General features: G+C 36.2%; 1 long non-coding RNA gene across 1 annotated transcript in view; it reads right to left on the bottom strand.

The window, feature by feature from the left end:
* The window catches only part of LOC311069640, a 51,342-nt gene extending 38,111 nt beyond the window's left edge, over positions 1-13,231 (bottom strand). Inside the window, exons 1-4 of the long non-coding RNA XR_014603542.1 lie at positions 12,498-13,231; positions 12,337-12,423; positions 10,325-10,351; positions 9,228-9,352 (exon numbers count right to left, since the gene is read on the bottom strand). This is a non-coding gene — a long non-coding RNA (uncharacterized lncRNA). The remainder of the gene's footprint in view (positions 1-9,227; positions 9,353-10,324; positions 10,352-12,336; positions 12,424-12,497) is intronic.
* Between the last annotated feature and the right edge of the window lie 972 nt (positions 13,232-14,203).

The following is a 14,203-nucleotide window of genomic DNA, read 5'->3' as shown; positions in this document are numbered from 1 at the left end:
CATGTGGTTGACAGGTTTTGCATGGGCATCCACTGCTCACATTTCCATCAGGAAATGTAAAAATCTAGTTTGTATACTTCTGCTGGTCTTCCACATTGCTCTGCTATCTTTGCCTTTATTTACTGTGGCTCAGCAAAACAAGTATCGCACAAGCATTCCTGTATAAATGAAAACCACCCCACTGCCAGCAACACATCGCCACACACCCTCTCACATTCCACAGTATTTGAATAGCCACGTTGCTGTTTAAAATAGCTCTGGCTCGACTACTCTTTGAATACTGCTTTCAGTTACTGTGTAACTATTTTACTAAACTAAACCGCACTGAAGTGAAAGTTCTGCTGAAACTCTTGCTGTTTAAAAAACGTGAAGTGATATAAACTTCATGTGAAGTCAGAAGACTTGTGTAGAAGCCACTAGAATATCATTTCATTTTCTCTTTACCCAAAACACTTTTTATCTGATTGTCAAACGGCTTAAGTTATCATGCATCTCGTACTTGAATTTTACACAGCAAGCTGTATATGAAGATTTGAGTTTTTATGAGCATTTATATGAATGTAAAAGGAAAAGTCAAGATGCTGTACCTGTTCACTTTTGGTCTTTTTTTGGTCACCATTTATTTAAATATGACATGAATTTTTCATGGATGAATGTTTCATATACGTAGTCTCTCATTAAGTAAGTCTGCATGCATAATGCTAAAAGAATCAGTTCATAATAAGTTTAGATGGAAAATATAAATACATGTCAACGCTGCATTTCTAAAATTTTGATGCCAGGTCACCAAACCAATGTGGTCATTGTGCCTAATGCGTCATGGAATTATTTAGAAGCACGTTTGATCCAGAAAACTGAAGTCACTTGTTAAAATGTTGACTGAGACTCTCATACTTGAATGTGATGTCAAGTTGGAGTATGCAGAAGTGTGAATGAGATTTGAAAGCTACAACAGAGAGGAAGTTTTTTCTGTGCCACTATCAAGCATAATTGTGAGAATAAAGACTTCTCCTGTCTGCCAATCCCATGCCATTGGCGATTGGAGATTCATTTTGAAACAGCTTTCAATTTGCATTAAATTTCCATTAGTTAGTGTGGAGTGCACCACTTGGACAAAAAGCGTATTCAGAGTTTCGTACACACTCTTTACTTCTCTGTAGCACTTCCTGTGTGGCTGGGCATTGGTATGGCAGTGCCTTGTTCAGGAAACCCATGCTATGTGATTCCACCAATGCTCTTTGATCAGATATACTCGTGTGTATGTGTGTGGTGAGTGTTTAAACGCTTCATTTCTGCTTGATTCCCTCTGGAATGAGTTAAATGATCACTTCCGCCCTGAAGGCTGTGCAACCTTTGCGAGGCCACGTATAAAGTCTGGATGAAGAAATAACCGCCGCTCACGTGTCTGGAAATTCCTGAACAGTGACGTCTGTGATTACTGAACCTTTAATCATGAGATCTGTGCTGAAATCTGAGGGGAAAACGCACTTTTGAAGCTTATTTGCGAGGTTTGGAAGATTCGGTTTATTTGAAAGCATGCATAGCTTTTATTTAACTTGTTTAATTTTGTTATGAGCCAGTTTTTGTCTGTCATTCTGTTCATGTGCATTTCAGGAAGGCAGGCAAACTGTGATACCAGACGTGGGATGTTTGGAATGTGAACAATGATGTTGTGCAATCTTGTGGTTGAAGGGCAGTCCGCCTTTTTGGGATGTTATTGATATTTTTCATGCTTCGAAAACAGTTTCACATTTTAAATATTTGTCTTTGCATGCAGCTTTTTTTGTGGAAAGTCCTCACTGACACAATGAAGCATGCTGTCTGTGCTTAAGCGTGATCGGATACCCCCTGGTCTGCTGCCCCGAGTCTATATTTGGCATGATTAGTCATGTCAGAATGAAGGACTTCCCTTTCTTCTGCTGTGACATCACAATATGTTCAAAGTTACAATGTGGGGAAGTATTGTTTTATATGTAGTGAGTGCATTTGAATGTAGGTGAGCAAGGCCCGGTTTCACAGAGAGTTTTTAGATTAAGCCAGGATTAGGCCTTAGTTCAATTAGGACATTTAAATAGCTTTTATAAACATGAATTAGAAAAAAAACATTACTGGTGTGCATCTTGAGACAAAACAATGGCACTGATATATTTTTAAGATGTGTTGCTTTCGGTTTAAACAGCTCAAACATGCATTTTAGTCTGGGACTAGACTTAAGCCTTGCCTGTGAAACCGGAGGAATGTGTTTTATATTCATTATTGATTATGTCAAGTCAAGTGCCTTGAATTTGACAAGCATTTAAAACATGCATGAGCAGATTTTCAGGCAGTATCGCAGTTTAAATTCCCATACACACCCAAATTCTTTCACATCCCCCCCCCACCCTTTACAATGCTGCCAATGAAAAACTGGGTCTGGTGAGTTGACTAACATGAATTTTGAGTTTATGAATGTTTAAAGAAAAATTTATGTTTTTAGATATTGGGTTTTTATTCATTTTTAATCACCTTTTTTGCAGTTTATCCAAAAAGTCTTGCTGTGTGACTTTTATATATATATATATATATATATATATATATAAAAGTACAAATGTTCCATTAAAAACTGCATGAATAATATGGTAAAATAATCAGTTTAGAATCATTTCAGATGGAATATATTATCATGTCATGGCAGCCACCCACCTGTAGTTAACCAATGCTGTGTGCATTTCCTCTAAAAATGCAAGTCTAAAAGTTGTGCCAGGTCACCAAACCTCACCCATATACACTTTTTTTTTTAAATTTTTGGCACGCATCACAATGAGCTCATTGTGCCCAATGCATCATGGAGTAATAAACTGATTGTTTTACCCTGGAAAATGAAGTCACTGTTGTCAAGGCGTTAACTGAGACTCTATTCATTCACAACCTACAGACAGATTTTGAATCGTTGCGGCAAACTGTGTCGGGTGAAGTGGGCGTCACCAAGAGCGCTCAAGAGAAAGTGTGTGTGTGTGTGTGTGTGTGTGTGTGTATGGACCTGTGACTCTACATGAATGACTCAAGTGAAGAACACGCGTGAAACCACTATTTCAAAGGAAAAAGAAGAGGAAGAGGGGACATCTTGAGCATTCGCAGTGGAACTAGAGTGCGCATCTGCGCAAAGTCTCTCCAAAGTCACTTGGTAACTTTTGCGCAGAAGTGCAGCTCCATTCTCAAGCAGTTTTGTGGTAAGTGTACATTAAACTCACTAACGCACTGACTTAAGTAGGCTATTGATTAATTAGGGGGGAAATAATCATGTTAATGCGTTTTTGTTCTTATTTATTTTGCGTTTTATATGATTCTCTAAACTTTTACTGTTAGATGCACCCCTCTACCCGTATAGTCTAGTCTAGTATAAAAATGAGTCAGAATTTGAGCGTGCACTGGTGTGTTCCTCCCATCACCACGACTGTAGACACTACCAGAACAATATCATAGTTTTTTTTAAACATATATGTGCATAACGTTACTTAGTATGCACTATATTATACTGTCACTTGCAAAGAACGGTTGCAGGCTTTCTTACATAAGACGCAGTGAGTTTTTCGGGTCATTTTATTCTCATTGGGCGCTCGGTGAAGATAAGAGGAAGCCTGCGGTGCAAGCATGAGATAGTGTTTCTAACTTCCTGTTCCTCTTTAGAAAAAGATACTTAATTGGAATATGCATGTCTCCCTATGGCAAGCGCACATATACTGCTGTTTTCGTGTGGAATAACGTAACATGGGTAGTGTATACGTCTCGTAATGACACCTGTAACTGAGCTCCCAATGAAAAAACAATTTCTTGTTAACTTTACGAAGCGTTTGACCCGTTACGCGAAGCCCGTTCTGTGGTTAGTTACTGTGTCGAGTCACGTACTAAGTAGTTCCAGCCACGTCACAGCGAGGGGGCGTGGCCTCGGCTTGTCAATGCGTTTGTATCTGGGTAGAAAAGCGCGCGCGTATTGGTAGTGTCAAACCGTGTCAGTGTGCTCTCTCTGGCTTCCTAGAATCTAGATAACAAAACTAGGGTCCTCATGGCCGATGCCTGATAGTGGACTTCTAAAGAAATGAGTCCCTTTATGAAAATATGTGTGGCTTTATCTTTATCAATCGATAGCTGACATCAACTTATGTGTGTTATTACAGGCATTTTTATAACCGCATCAAAATGTCCTGTAACTTAATTTGTTTTTCTTGATTTGACTGTAATATATCCGTATATGGAAATAAAAACTAGTATTTTTACTTTTAGTCTTTTGTATTTATATTTACACGTCACCGATGACGTCGAATAAACACGACGCGATGTGACTCATGAAAGACGCGGACGGAACGCGCCGCGAAACGTTTATTAAACAAATTGAAATCAACTTTTGATCCCTTTACTGTGAGACAGTCATATAATCCCGCTCTTTTGAGTCTGTTTTCCCTCTTATTCGTATGATGTTTACCAGTCTTCTGGAACTTCCTCTCGTCGCCCATTCATGTGGTTTAGTAGCCACCGCGCGCGCCTGTACTATATACACAATCTGTGATCACAGAGGTGATTTCCAGTGCCCGACATCTTTTAACAAACGTGATGAATATTACAGAATTTACTCAAGATCTAGATCATGAGTGGAACATGCAAATTCAGTACCCTGCTCAACTAATATCTTAAAATATATTTAAAATGGCCCCACAGCCTTGTCTGCCTGACTAGCTTAAACCAGCACACCTTCTTAGGCTAGTTTAAAATATATAACTCAGAAAGCACTATGGTAGATGATCCTAGTCTTCAGACCACTGTAATACCATGCTTTTGGGGAGTACCTTGTAAATACCATGGTATAATATGATAGTCATACCATATGATACAATCACTGTAATGTGATACCGCCTCAGTACTTTTATGTTTTAAATATATGATATGACTGTGCAATACCAATTTACAGTACAATTTTATGATAATTTACATATCTGAAGTGACAGAAGGCCCAGCTATTGAACTGAAAGTAAGCACTCTAAGAAGTCGATTTTGTATTTTTAAGGTCACATTCGTACCCTGTCATTTTACAATGCCTCCTCCACGTCTACTTTTAGTTAGGCAACTTTGGTTTCCAGTAAAACCCGCTTACTGGTGGCCGTAGAGAGGCGGAAGTGGTGGCAATGAAACTTACATTCATAAAAAAAAAAAGTGTCTATTGTTCTGTTTCAGATGTGTTTAGAATGACTGTACGCAGTCTTATACTGTTCAGCAGTAGTTTTAGTGGTTCAGGGGATATAGATCACCTCATATTTCAGAGTCTGATGCAATTCATCTTTGGCTCTGAGGTTGAGTATGCGAGAGGGAAATCTCTGAATCACTGGGCCTGAGTTTAGTCTGATCAGTCAGAATAGAAAAGCAAGTAAAACGGCTTTGATGAATGTGTGTATATCTGCAAAATGCATGTCTGATGATAGATAAAGGGTGATTAGAAAACAAGCCATGTGCTGTTGCTGTGGTGTGAGTGATGGAATTTGAGGGCCTCGTGTTTTCCTAGGTTTCTCTGCCATCTAGTGGACATTTCTCTAAGCTAACTTAAGTAAAAGCATCTAGGCCTGGTTTCACAGACAGGGCTTAGATTAAGTTCAATTAGGGAATTTAAGTAGCTTTTCTAAACATAATTTAGGAAAAAAAAAAAACTTACTGGTGTGCATCTTCAGACAAAACAATGGCACTGATATATTTTAAGATATGTTAGTGTAAGTTGCTTTAAAACAGCTCAAGCATGCATTTTAGTCTGGGACTAGACGTAAGCCTCGTCTGCGAAACCGTGGGTACGAGTACTTAGGGTTAGGTTTGCCTTAGGGTTAGTTGAATGTAATTATGCATAGTTTAAAGTAATTACAATAGAAACTACATGTGTAACAAGGACACTAAAATAAAGTGTTACCAAATAAAAATATTTTATATAAAGATATATATATATATATATATATATATATATATATATATATATATATATATATATTATTTAAAGATTTTCACTTGTGATTTTTAATTATAATAAAAAGCAACTTAAGTATTTTTTTTTTTTAAGTTTATACATAAAAACTGTACAGTAATGGTTTATATCAGCAGTGAAACATGAAGACCTGCGAGTCCACTTCTTCTGTCCACTAGATGGCAGTATTTACAACATTTCTGACACATGACCTTTGGTGCAGATCCTGATTTCACCAAGTACCACAAAGATGTTGATCCTGGAACAACATTCCAATCAACCAATCAGATTTGAGGGACAAGTTTATAGTTCATGCCAAGTTTCAGCGCTTCTACATCAGTGTTATTCACCTATTATTTCCCTCTGATTTTAGGGATAAGTTATGGGTAGGGATTGGGTCAGGGTACATTTTCGGACAGGAATGTTGTTCCTGGATCAACAAAATATGTTTACCCAGGTAAGCGTCTAACTCTGCAAAATCAGGATGTAAAAAACTTTCCATACAGTTAATAATCACTGCAGGGAGTTCAGTGTTAATGTTGTGTTAATCATAAACGAATATAGATTAAGTGGTTTCTGCACGTCCTGCATAGTCATAAATTCTTTGTTAATATGTACAGTACCATGGTATTTTCATAAGTGCACTGGAGTACTGTGCAAACAAAATTATGTGAATGTATCATAGTTTATATCAGTGTATCATTATATTAGTATATCATGCCCTTAACCCTAACAAAAAAGTACTGTGGTATTACACACACACACACACATTTATAGATGATCATATACCACAAAATTATACATGGTACTCCAAGGCACATAAAGGAATGAAAGAATATATATATTTTACATACTTTTAGTATTTTTTTTATGGTATATTAATATTAATTATAATATATATTAATATTGTTATCTATCTATCTATCTATCTACTAACAATAATAATTTATAATATAATTAATATTCATATACCACAAAAAATACTAAAAGTATGTAAAATATATATATTCTTTCATTCCTTTATGTGCCTTGGAGTACCATGTATAATTTTGTGGTATATGATCATCTATATGTGTGTGTGTGTTTGTGTGTAATAATTTTATTATATATTATTATTATTGTTAGTAGATAGATAGATAACAATAATAATATATATTATAATTAATATTCATATACCACAAAAATTATACATGGTATGCCAAGGCACATAAAGGAATGAATGAATATATATATATATATATATATATATATATATATATATAATAAAAAAATTCTTATGTAAATTTTACTTTGTGAATATTAATTATATTACATATGTTATTATTATTAGTTTATATATAAATATAGTGTATATATAGTGTTTATATATACACATATACATATATATATATATATATATATATGTATGTATATATATATATATATATATATATATATATATACACACCAGAATTTAGACTGATGAAGATAAGCAGCCATAATGTGTTCACTCATGCTGTGCGACAGTCATCTGTACACTAGTAAACCTGCTCTGTCATGCCCTCCTCCTCAGCAACAGCGAGTGTCAGTCGTCCTCTACAGGATTAAACGAGCTCAGTCAAACGATTATTGATCGTCTTTAGAGGTCCTCTGTAGCGGAGAGGGCTATTGTGTGTGACGGGCCGCTCTCAGGGTCTGATGGCCGTGTCCCAGGAGGAGTGTGTAATAGGAGAGTATTGATCGGAGGGTTTGTGCAGGTTGCGGTGAGAATGAATCCAGAGTTTGTTCTCACAGGGTCAGTGGATGAGAGACCCAGCTGCACACGGGACAGGGGACACGTCTTTACTGACACTTATTGACTGTGCATTTATTTTCAGTTTGTTTATAGACATTCCAGCATGCAGAACGCAGTGGCATTAGTGTGTAGAAGCTTTCAGCGCTCGCGAACAGCGAAATCCTCTTCAACCTGTTTTGTGATGCAAATGACATGCATTTTCTGTTGACATTTTACATTTAAAGGTATTTACAGTTAATCTCCATATTATCAGAAAATCCAGAAAAACAGTTACACCATATTTTTTGTATATAATGTTATATGTTCATAGGTGTATACACACACACACACACATATATATATATATATGTGTGTGTGTGTGTGTGTGTGTAAACTTTCAGAATATGGATAGGAAAGTTTAATGTGTGTAAGTGATTTCTGGCTCAAAGGATGTATTGTAATTTAAATCTACAGATGCAAATAGATCAAAATGTAATAAGATAAACACTTATAAGTGTATTTTGGATGTTTTCTTTCCACTAGTCTACAAAATAAAACCAAGTGCATGGGGAAAAATCCCAATGGATTTGTCTGGATAGTGTCTTGGACTGTAGAGAAAACTAAGTAAACCAATGCATTAGCAGATTACAAAGTCTTTTAATTGATTTGACATTTTTTTGCACTAGATAAGAATATAAAAATGTGTAGTTATATATGTTTGGCCTTCGTGGGGCAGCACTGTGACTCTTCTGATGGAGTTGGGATGTGTCTTAAAGGGATAGTTCACCCAAAAATAAAAAATTCTGTCATTAATTTGAAGGTCTTACAGGTTTGGAACGACATGAGGTTCAACCCAGTTCGCATCACCCTGATTCCCTCAACAAAAACCCAATTGGCTTTTGAATAATTGCAGAAAATAAGCTCTGTGACCAAAAAAAGTTAATGATTCTTGATCAATCTTCACAAATTAACTCAACTTTTATTAATTTCGAAGCCTAAATACAGTCACCAGAAGTAAAAAAGCTTAAGTTAGGCTATAAATGAACTACACCACAATATCACCACCACTAAGCGTCTGACAACTCGTTCACTCTTTATTTCAAATCTACAGTCAGAAAGTTTGAGTTAGAATAGTTTGCAAATGTGATTATAAACACAACGAGGCTGTGATAGCAAACTAGTGAGTAGATTTTTTTCTTTTTTAAACCTTTTTTCAAGACACGTGAAAGCTTAAAAAAATCATGAGTGTGGTATTACTGATGTATTTCTGTGTCATAGAACAAAATGTGAAAATATCTTGAGCTTTCAGGCATTTAACCAAACTTTGACTTTGTGCCGTCAGTGACCATTGCAGACTTTCTTCTTCTCACCCTTTAGTTTTCTTCTAATGATTTGATTTAAGAGGACTTTCAATATCTTGACACTTCCGAGTTCATGCTGTGAACAGAAGCTGTAAAGATCATGTGAAATCTGAGAGAAAACTACTATCTTATGACTCACAGATTCTGCTTTTCCTCCCAGCTGCCGGATCTGGACCGATGGATCTTAATCATTTCTATTCTTCCGTCTCCTCCCCCGGTTTGTTTGTTTTCAGACTCGTCACGGGAAGTTCAGGAGCGACGGATCTGAGAACATCATGGGAAAGCATTAAATGATTATGACTCAGTTCCTGACTAGCCAAATCTTTTCCTGCGTGTCGTCATACAATGGATATATTGTTTGGTTACACTTTAATCCGATGGAGACATTCTACTCACTACAAATACCTTTGCAACTACATGTCAACTAGCAGTCATTAATGTATTAGTAGACTGTCAGCTTACCGTTTTTAAAGTCTGTGCAGAGAGAACTTAAGGGTTTTCTGTTAGAACGGTGTCGTGTTAGTTAATAACTAATGATCGTTGCGACAGAAGTGAATCAATCTAAAACTAATTTTAGCTGGACAATAACTTTATTCTAGAGCTGCTGTAAAGCCAAAACAATCTCTGTTACTTTAATTTCCTATTATCACTGTAAAGCTGCTTTGAAACAGTCTATGTTGTTAAAAGCGCTGTATAAATGAAGGTGACTTGACTTAGTATCTGCTAACGCTTTATTCTGATGCTCCCCAACAGACATTCTACTATTTACTATAAGTAACTATTCTGCTAACCCAAACCTTATAGTCTACAAATACTCTAATGAGAGTTAGTTGACATGTACAGGAGTTGCAAAGTTACTTATAGTTAGTAGCGTGTCTAAAGTGGACCATTAAAATGAAATGTTTAACCGATTGCCACTCTGTGATGATCTCTGAACATTTTGCAAATCCTGCGATTATTTCTTGCCTCATAAGTGACCTATAAGTTTCTTGGAAAACTGATTAAAAAAAACAAACTTTGTGCCTTTACTCATGCCACAAAGCCAGCCAATCAGATTAGAGCTTGCCAGATCAAGAAAGTGCTTATTTTTTCCATTTAATGTTCAGTGGGTGGTCTGAGCATGACTGGATTCATAACTTTGATCGATTTTAACATCATTAATTCTAAATGAATGATTCCAGATGCAGCAATTCGGCATGAGGTGATGTGTGATGTGTGTGTAGTGTAAAAGTTCACCTTAAGTGACTCTGGTGTGTCATGGCACTGTGAAAGTAAAACAGAGAAGGACTGATCATTGAGGGTGTGAAGAAGCCGCATCATGAGTCATTAGTACAGTACTCACTTTACTACACACATGTGTCTTTATCAGTATGACGACGCTAACAGTCTCTCTGTTGATCCTTTCAGTCTCATACCTTTTCATTTAAGGAATATATATATATATATATATATATATATATATATATATATATATATATATATATATATATATAGTTAGAATTCGAAATGTGACATTTGCCAAAAAATCCAACATGGTCAAAAAAGCTAGCAGTTGTACAGTAAATCAAATTTATTTCAGCAAGTATTGTTACCAAATCTGCATTTTGGAAGTACATATGGTGCAAACATACAGTAGTGAATTAACCTCTTTGTTATGATTATTTTAGTTTATTTTTTGCATGTAGGGCATTTTGGCAGTTCTTTCATTTCTTTTGTACTCAACATTAACGTGATATTTTTGTCAAAAAGGTGAGATGTCACAACAGTTTTTGAGATATCTATCAAGTCTGCAAAAATGAAACTAGTGGTCACACAGAAACAAAGATGTAGCTTACCTTTAATTTCACCAAGCTGAATGCTCATTAAAAAAAAAACCCACAGTCATCATGTTTTCAGGCCATTTCAAGTTTGATTTTGACGTGACAAAGTGGTGAAATGGCTGAGATGTTTAATAAGTTTTTAAGGGGGTGGTATAATGCTCTTTCACAAGATGTAAAATAAGTCTTTGATGTCCCCAGAGTGTGTGTGTGAAGTTTTAGCTCAAAATACCCCACAGATATTTTTATATAGCATGTTAAAATTGTCACTTTTTAAGGGTGAGCAAAAATGCACCGTTTTTGTGTCTGTCCCTTTAAATGCAAATGAGCTGCTGCTCCCAGCACGGAAAAAACTTTTTTGTTTGTTTAAATTTATGTAGCTAATGTGGAGTTAACTATCTTCTAATCATTGATTAGCATATTCTGTCTTGATAATCTATAAATCGTATTCCCGGGGGCGGGGTTTATGTAAATTTTAGGGTTGGTGATGTCACTAACCCGGGAGGAATGTTGTGTAGTCTCTACCAGCCGTTTGTTGTAGTCCTTAAAAAGTCATTTCTTTAAAAGAAAATATCTCCCTTTGCTTTGAACTTTGAGCGTTGTAACTTTGCAGATGTTGTTTATGCTCAAACAGCAACATTACACACTAACTAAAGTTAGAAAAGTGAAATCATAATCAACCACCCCTTTAATTCATTTTTCCATTATGTAAGATTGTGGCCAAAACTGGTACTGCAATCACTTTCAAATTACTGTAGAGCCAAATCCCGCTGACTCGAGGTTGCCAGATAGGCTGCAGGATCCAGCATGAACGTTTGTAGCTGCAGCTGCGGTAACTAGAGCTGAGCTGGCAACCCGGATGCCGAAACACTACTGACTTCGTGATTGGTAGATAGGTGGAGGGTGGCGCTTCAGGCCAAAACACAACATGACAACATCAACATCAGTTGAGGGCTGCAACTTCACTTTTAAATGACAATATCCAGGCCGTACTACTGTTGTCAGTGATATAAGTATTTGAAATGAACATGATTTCTTAATGTCTAGTGACATATGATATCTGTCATATGATATCTGACATATCAGGGCCATTTTATGATTAATTGAAATACATTTCTTACATACAGCTCCTTTAACATTGTCTTTATTCAGTCCGATTCCAGAACGTGCATGAAAACCAGAGGTGGGATTCATCGCACAAACCAATCATACCGTGATCGAGGCCTCCTCTCACGTGACTTTCCCCCATTCATTCACAATTGTTGCTACATCCGACAAGCCGTGGCATTCTCACGCAGTGAAAAATACATTGCGGAGCAAAGAGGACACTGACAACGTGCCGGCAAACAAGACAGGGCAGGTTACTTTCGATATGAAACAGTCTCAGCTTTCAAATTTAGTCATTTTTAAAGAAATGTAAACGATGAATACCGTTTTGTGGCTCTTTATTGTGTGGTGACAGATCGCTGTAGCGCCTCAGTTCAAGCAGCACGTGAATCGATCATCACTTCCCACGAGCTACAACACGAAATAAACATGAATGAACATCAGAAATTATGTTGTTTCAACCAAGGAAAGATGTAAATACACACCAAGTATAAGTCCAGCAACGTTAATCTACTAACTGTCCTGTGTGGTTTGTTTTTTGGACAAAATGGCGGATTCTGCGTTATGATTGGTCAGATCGCCTGTCAATCAAACTCGAAGCAAATTGTGCCGCTGTTTAACACTGTTGCTTTCGAAAAAGAGTGATTTTTAATGTCACATTTTGTAATGTAACTCCCCTGATATAAACCAAGTATTCTCTGCATAACTCATGCCACACTGTTTTTGCTACAGACATGACACTTCAGAAACCTCATATTTGTTGATTGATGCGTGTTTACTATTTCTAAGTGGTAAGACTTTGACCAGATTTTCACCTAGTGCACAACAAACACATAAACACATTCGACTTGCATTAAAGTAGGGATCCAAGCCACAGACAGAGATCAGAAGATCAGATACTTGAGGGTGGACTCTTTAGCCAGTAAACAACCACCGGGAACACCCTAGCAACCACATAACAGTGCAATCAAAACACTTCTCAGAACCGCATAGCAACGCCCTAACTACCGCCTACAACAACACCCTAGCATCTTGCCAGCGAGTCATACACAACCCATGCTTTCTTCAGAAAACGAAAAACCTTGTTGTTTCATATGATAGTCACTAATCTATTTCTCAGACAGAAACCAATTAGTGTAAAGTGCTTATTTGAAATGGCTTGAATAATCTGACTCAAAAAGGTCAAAATCACAGCCTCTTTTTTTTCTTTTTCACAGTCACATTTTGCATCATGTTTGGAGAGTCTGTCTGATCTGTTTGTACACTGCAAAAAAAGATTTTCTTCCTCAGTATTTTCATCTTGGTTTCCAGAAAAAACGATTTAAACGTTCTTAAATCAAGATACAATTGCTTGAGAGTCTTGTTTTCTGAAAAAAATATATCAAAATTAATTGAGTTTGTGCTTAAAACATGGAAATTTATATTTATATATATATATATATACACATATAAATATTAGTGCTGTCAAATCGATTAATCACATCTAACATAAAAGTTTGTGTATATATATATATACACACACACAATATATATTTACAATCTTTGTTAGATGCGATTAGTCAATTTGACAGCACTAATATATATATATATATATATATATATATATATATATATATATATATATATATATATAATTATACACATATTATATATTTACAAACTTTATATTAGGTGTGTGTGAAATGGCTGATGAATATGGTACATCTGGAATATATAGGATATATATACATATATACATGCATACATGCATATACACACACACACACACATATGTGTGTATATATATATATATATATATATATATATATATATATAGTACAGTCAATTTCCATCCCAAGTAAATGTATCTTGATTGAACTATGCTTAGATATTTGTAATAAAAAAACACTAATTTAGGAAATAATTTTTTGTAGTGTACTTGATCATCCAGTGCATGTGCTGTGTGAAGTTGGAGATCATTGAACTGATGGTGCATTCCTGTCATGGGTTGGTTTCTCTCCCACACACACACACACACACACATGCTCTGATCTTCCTCAGGGGTCAGTGTGTGTCTGGCCCCTCACATGCACTTCTGTGGGAACTTGACCAGTCATATGAGCAGTTATGAGAGGCATGCGGTGGAGAGGAAGCAGTGGTTTAGTGAGTCAGCGCTCATGAATCGTTCCGTTCCATTGGCCTTTGGCTCTCT

The sequence above is a fragment of the Abramis brama genome (genome assembly GCF_963993115.1).
Source record: "Abramis brama genome assembly, chromosome: 19".
Lineage (NCBI taxonomy): Eukaryota > Metazoa > Chordata > Actinopteri > Cypriniformes > Leuciscidae > Abramis > Abramis brama.
This window is presented reverse-complemented; position numbering and strand designations above follow the sequence as displayed.